The sequence below is a fragment of the Alligator sinensis genome, unplaced genomic scaffold, assembly GCF_000455745.1.
Source record: "Alligator sinensis unplaced genomic scaffold, ASM45574v1 scaffold317_1, whole genome shotgun sequence".
Lineage (NCBI taxonomy): Eukaryota > Metazoa > Chordata > Crocodylia > Alligatoridae > Alligator > Alligator sinensis.
This window is the reverse complement of record NW_005842582.1, coordinates 274,869-282,153: the sequence shown is the minus strand read 5'-3', so window position 1 is coordinate 282,153 and position 7,285 is coordinate 274,869.

The window sequence follows — 7,285 nt, the reverse complement described above, 5'->3', positions numbered from 1 at the left end:
CAGGGGGTCGGACTTGATGATCTATTGAGGTCCCTTCTGACCCTAACATCTATGAATCTATGAATCTATGGATTTCCACAATTGCGATCACACCTCCACAATTGCGATCACAGAGCAGGGGCTAGGAGCAGGCTGAAGAGCCTATTCCCTGCCCAGCTTCACAATTGCAGAGCTAGGCAAGGAACAGGCTCCCCATCCCCTACCCCACAACTGTACCCCAATCAGGCAATCAAACTGCAGGGCTTGGAAAAAGCTGCCGGGGAGGGGCAGGTCCCAGCCCCCTGCCCCAATCCGCCAGTGGGGCACCTAGCAGTGACCTAGGTGGCTGCCCCACTGGCGGATTGGGGCAGGGAGCTGGGACCTTCCCCTCCCCTGAAGCTTTTTCCAAATCCCCTGCCCCCAGTTGGGGAGCTGGGGCCAGGAGCTCTCTGCTGCTGGGGCAGGGGGACATTGTCCACACCCGGGCTCTGGTGGCAGAGCCCATCCCAGCCGCAATCAGCTCCCCCAGGGCGCAATCTCCCAGGCCCTGCCAGGGGGACAGCTGTCTCCTGCATCCCTGCCAGCCCCTGGGCTAGCACCCAAGGGAAGACTAGAGCTCCCCCTGACTGCTGCAGGGGCGTGGTGCAGGGCCAGGGGGGCAGGAGCAGATTGCTGCCAGGAGCAGCAGATCTGCTCCCTCATTCTTGCATGTGTAGACATCTGCCCGAAGTAATTTACTCTACAGTAAACCCATCCTGCAGCATTTGCACATGTAGACATGCCCACTGTGAGGTTTACACCCCCTGTCTTGTCCTTTGGGCCAGAAAGATTGTCCCTACTCTGTATTTTCAAGATGACACAATAAAGGTAGTGAAGAAACAGGATTCAATTAGAGACTACTCCTTCATCAAAATAAAAAATCATTGGGTTCAGGGGGGAAAATAAACAAAACAAAATAACATCAACATCAACATCTTCGGTCAGGAAGGTTTGCCTGTGATAATTTTTTTGGTGAAAACCACTGTCATGCAGTGAGAAGCCCTCTAGCTGATCAAGCCATTCACCAGAGACATGAGATATACATGCTGAGGATGCTGCTTTGGATCAAGGAGTGGAACTTTTGTCTCTCATATGTCATGAGAATTAGCAGCCAGGCAAACTCTCTTCAGGCTCTCACATGCTTCAAAACACCATTTTCCCAGAATCCCTAGAACCTGTACTTTGCAATCCTCAGAGATGAAGCAGTAAGGAAGGGCGGTTCTTGCATTGCCAGCTCATGACAAGCTCTCCTTGTATAATTAAATGTCATATTTTTGTGACATATTGGGCTGGGCAGGGCAAGAACCACTGTCCAATTTAATCTTTCCCTGCAAAGGAAGAACATGATCTCCAAATTGACCTTGTAACTTTGTATAGTGTTTCCAGCCTGGGTTATTTTCAGGGGATATAGGCCTTCCTGCAGAGTTGTGATTAAAGTAGAGGGCCCTAAAGCTTGCTTTTGAGTGGCTGCAAAAAGACCCTCTGAAGACTTTACAACTAGCCTCAACAGCAACGTAAAAGAAACAATGAACATGCCCAGCAAAATAAGTAGTGAGATCATATTAAACAGAGCATAAGGCATGGCGGGAAAAGACAAAAGGCCTTGACACAAATGCCCTAAATGTAGTTTATTACAGTGTTACCTTAAGCATATCAGGAGTAGGAATTGATAGAACCAGATATTGAAGATTTAGCTATAACAGGTATATATCTGTTAACTTGTTATAAAGAAAAAGCAGATTGGTCCATAAAATAAGGTGAACATGAAATATAATAGTGGCAATCAACATTCCAAAAGACTGAAGAAACAAGAGAAAAAAAACTTCCTTTCCAAAAATGCCAGTTTCCACAAGAGCATGGGTCCAAACTTCTCGACACCTTCCGGGACCATGAGATAAATGATTCAGTCTGCTTCCTAAGGTCTCAGTAAAACAAAGGAATTTAAATAAAACAATCAGTAAATGTTTGCTAGTGTTAACCATGCAGAATTATGGAGCATGGGGTGAAGGGAAAACCAGGCGACTCAGCGAATCCCAAAAGGCCCACTGCTGGTCTGTCTATTTCTCCCTTAGTGGTATGGGTGAGAATCTGTACCACACTGTTGTGGGTGGTCAGGTGGACACTAGGGTATGTGTAGATTCTTGTGCTTTCGGGTGTAAGAAATGAAATGCCTGGGTGCTGACTTGTATCTTGCCTCTTTTAATCAGTAGTCAACCAACTAGTATAGTTGTAGACCAGGTAGCAGTAAAGGAGAGAAGTAGAGAAGTTTTTTTTATGAAAACCATAATATTTTCTACTACAAAATGATGTTAAAAGGTTAACTTTTGACAAACTCCCTGGAGTTAAGTCACTGTCGCTCCATGAGAAGACTCCTTGTAAGACCCTTAGGAATTAGAATATTATGCTAAATACTTACTCATCTCCCTTCGTTGCTCTCCCTTCAGAGACATTATGGAAAACCCTTTGTTTTAAATGCAGGTAATGCTTTAGTTGTTTCACAGACCCTGCATGGCTTTTCATTTTATCTCTTGTCTGATGGCAGCCAGAGTGTGCTATTACTTAAGAGATGGCTTACGTCTTTCAGCTGAGATGATTTCCCTGATCTGTCCAAGTCAGATCCCTCAGTGGTGCATTTCATGCTATCTATAATGTATTCTTATGGTGATTCAGCAGTAATCATCCAGTTACCTTGTATAATGTTCAGTTACTGGAGCCATTTGAACTAAAAAAAAAGTGAATCTCTGCAGTACTCAGCTTCCCAAAAGTAAACACAGAAAGCAGTCAGGTCCTCCAGACAAAAATAAAGAAGGGACTTCTAAAACCTGCAAGGTCCACTGTTAAAATATAACAGAGAATCTTGGCAAAACTGGTATCCTTTCAGAAAGGACTATGTAAGTGATGAGCAAGTCTGATATTTAAGCAGATAGAATGAATCTTACTACATCAGAAGCAGGAAATGTGTTTCTGTGTGTGTGTAAGAGAGAGACAGTGTGAGAGAAAGGTGCGGGGTCTAGATTCATGTTAGTTGGTGGAAGCAAGAAAGCCTTGCAACTTTCCGCCTATAGCTCCTAGTCCTGGTCTCACCTGAGCCTGCAGCCTGGATCCACCCGCAGCCACCCCACCCCACTCTGCCCTGGAGCAGTGGCTTCCCCAGCAGCAGGCTGCCCCTTGAGTCCCAGTAGGGAGCAAGGTGCTGCTGGAACCATGGGGCTGGAGCTCTTTGTCTAGCAGGAGAGGAAAGGGGTGAGGCACAGCCATTATACAGAAGCGGGGATGGAAGGGACCTCCCTGCTCACCAGACCTATAGTGGCAAGTCACAGCTGTGCAGGTAGGGGAAAATCAGAGAGGATTTCTAGAGTAAAGGTGTGACTGCTCCAGACTCCAAGCTGGCATTAAGCTGATCGACATTTATGCTGCTCAAAGTACAACAGGGAACAAGGCCCTTCCACTTTCTTCCTGGCTATGCAACCCATAGCAGTTAAACACCACTAGCATTTCAGCAGTGACTTCTTGGTAACTGCCACCCTATTATGCTTTGCATAAATATCACAGAAAGTAGCTGAGTAGAGATGAGGGGCACCTCCTACACTGATGCATGCAGGCATACACACAGGCTTACACAGCACACAGACATTTTGCAATTAGTCTCAGTAGGAAGACCAAATCAAAAAAAGCAAATGGCCTGACAAGAAAGGACATATGACCTTGGGATAAAAACCCAAACATGGTTTGGAATTCTCTTTCCATTTGTGCATTTAAAATGGCAGTTTTCTATGCATGTAACTGTTATTTTTACCACTTAGGCACAGGTTGCAGTTATGTTACGCTTGCACTGTAGATGCATAAACATGCATGCATAGACAATGAGTGTGAGACAGGCTGGGCAGCTCCATATATATGATTCTATGATTCTATATGTGCATACCTGAATGCAAGTCCAGGAAAAAGCCAGGAAGGAAGTGGGGATAACAAAGTTCCCATTTTTTACCACAGTTACTGAATGTTTAAGGCACTCACCTAGGAAGCTGCACAACTGGGTTCTAGTCCCCCCATGCCTAAAGGGGTTTTGTGCCTGTGACTCTCAGCTTGGTGCTCTGACTCCGGGGCGGGCGGGGCGGGAGCCGGGCCCTTTTTCGTGCTGCACGCGGGCTGTGGCCAGCAGCCTGGGCACGCGGGGTCGGAGAGAGGAGGCGCGTCAAGCTAGAATTAGGCACAGACTCGTAGCGGTAGTTTTAAAGATTGTTTACTTACACCGGAGATGGTTGCGGTGCAGGCTGGAAAACTTGCTTGAGTTGCGGTTACAGACACAGACAACACGAACGGTCACGTGGAGTTTGCTAGGCTCCACGGAAACAGAGCTCCGGATGCTCTGGGTGAGCGCGCCACCAAAATCGGAAACTCGTAGATACGTCTTATAAAATTTGTCGCTCGAAGACGGGAAGAGGTGGGTGATGGATCAGGTCGCCAAGCTCCTCTGAATCTCACACAGGGGTCTTTATTTCCCTGCCGTGTACCCAGAGTCCCCATGAGATGGATGTGGAGTCCTCTCCGGCTTGGGCGGAAAACGCTCAAGCCTCTTATATGGCTAACAGGCCAATCGTTAGCCGCCACGTGTGAATAATTTAGAACTAGCCAATAGCAGGACACAAATTTGCATGCGGGTGGTGGGAACTCCTTTGCACCGTGCATTTCCCTTGCAACTTGAGCAATGCACTCTGCAAAGGAAGCTGCAAATAGGCGGGAAACTCTTCCTTGCACCGGGGTTCTCCTCTGCAGCAGAAAACTCCACCGTGCAACGAAGCTGCAATTTGGTGGGGATAATTCTGGTGCCGAAGCACACACAAAATCATACCTTTGGGTTATGACAACTACCACACCAGAGGTTAGGTGCTTTTTAAGGTGTATATCCCCAGTGTGTTTTCTTAGCTGAGACATTTGCCCTTGCTTTTAAAAGTCCTTGCATAAAAGGATGGAGGGCAGTGCACTGGGGAAAGATCTGCTTCACTGAGAGCAAGATCCGAGATTTGTAGGCAGTACCTGGGGGTACTGAGGAACAGAACAGGAAAGGTCAAGCAGAGAGCAGAAGTTGTGGAGAGAACAGATTGAGTATGGATGATGGTAGGATGCCTCCTCTGCTGCTCTAGCTACATCTTCTGCCTATTCCCTGAGCTACTGTTAACTGGATCCAATCATTTTCAGATCAGATGTGAGTCCTGGTTTGTGGGTTTCCAAACCCTGCTCCAGGGCATAGACCCAGGGCCTGCCATTGGCCTTGGGGAAGAACGTATGCTTGCTGTGCTCTGAGATGAGAATGACGGGGAGCTCTTCCAGAAGGAAGGGTGGCAGGCATCCTTGGGCACAGGATACTTGTGTGGAAGTGAGAGGCAGTGCTGGGATCTAGTGGTTTATATGAGGCAGCAGTTTCCCCTCACACCCTGCCTGGTGCCCTGCAGTCCTCCCTCTCCTGGCAGTGCCTGAGCTGTGACCTTCCTGCTGTGCTAGCAATCACATGAGTCTGTTGTAATAATGTGGTTTATCTCAAGATCCAGGGAAAGCTGTGATAGTGTAAGGTGCCCTGGTTTGGAGGCTGAGAAGATGATCTGCCTGTTGTGGTACCATGGGTGGTGGGGAGGTCCACATAAATGGGGCAGGGAGATGCTGGGGTATTCTTCTGTGGGGTCCCATGTGCAGGTATCAGTGTATGTCTGCTGCTTCCAGATGCAGCTCCCAACTCAGAGGAAACTACTGGTGGGAGAGCCCTGTGTTCAGGGAGTCCCAGAAATAACTCTTTGTCAGGACTTGTCAGGCAACAAGAGGAAGATCAGGGAAAGTGTGGGTCACTTACTGAATGGGGGAGGAAACCTAGTGAAAGATGATGTGGCTGAAGTACTCAATGCCTTTTTCACCTCAGTCTTTACAGTCAAGGTCAGCTCCCAGACTACTGCACCTGGCAGCCCAGTTTGGGGAGGAGGTGAGCAGTTCACAATGGCAAACAAACAGATTAGTAACTACTTAGAAAAGCTGGTCATGTACAAATCCATGGAGCTGGAGACAATGTACCTGAGTGTGCTGAGGGAGTTGGCTAATGTGCTTACAGAGTTACTGGCCTTTATCTTTGGAAATTTGTGGCAATTGGGAGAGTCCTGGGTGATTGGAAAAGGCCAAATATAGTGTACATCTTTAAGAGAGTGAAAAAGGAGGATCCAGGGAACTATGGACTAGTCATCCTCAGTTCCTGAAAATATCACAGAGCAGGTCCTCAAGGAATCCATGTCTAAACACTTGAAGGAGAAGGTGATTAGGAACAGTCAGCATGGATTCATCATGCCTGATGAACCTGATTGCCTTCTATGATGAGATGACTGGCTCTGTGCATGTAGGAAGAGCATTGGACATGATGTACCTTGACATTAGCAAGGCTTTTGATATGGTCTCCCACAATATTTTTTGCAATGAAGCTGAAGAAGTACAGGTTGGATGAATGGACTGTAAGATGGATAAGAAACTGGCTGGATCAGAGGGTAGTAGTTAATGGCTCAGTGTCCAATTGGTGTCAAGTGGAGTGTCCCAGGGGTTGATCTTCGGACTGGTTTTGTTTTATATCTTCATCAACAACCTGGAAGATGAGAGGGACTTCATCCTTAGACAGTTTGCAGATGGCACCAAAATGCAGGGAGTAGTAGGTATGCTGAAGGGTAGAGTTAGGATTCAGAAAGACTACAACAAATTGGAGGGTTGGACCATAAGAAATCTCATTAGGTTTGTGCGGGCCGGGAGCGATCCGGGCCCTTTTTCGCGCCACGTGGGCTCTGGCCAGCAGCCCGGGCACGCTGGGTCGGAGAAAGCAGGCGACACGCTAGAATTAGGCACGGACTCGTAATGGTTGATACAAGATTGTTTACTTACACCGTAGATGGTCGTGGTGTAGGCTGGACAGTTTCCCAGGCAAAGCTCCACTTAAATCCTTGTTTGAGGACTCAGACAGTATTCGGATCACTCCCACGGAGTTGTTGAGGCTCCGTGGATCCTTTTGCGCGCAGGGAAGAGGGATACGTCGAGGATTGCGCTCGGTGACGGGGAGAGGCTAGAGGCTGATCAGACCCCTGTTGCCTTCTTTGAATACGCTGGGTCCAATAGGCTCCGCAGCGCTTAGAGTGCTTCACAAAACGTGAAGCCCTCCTCCTCCTGATGTTCGTGGAGTCCTCCAACTTGGGCGGAAACCACTCAATCCTCTTATACGGCTAGCAAGCCAATCGCTAGCTGCCCC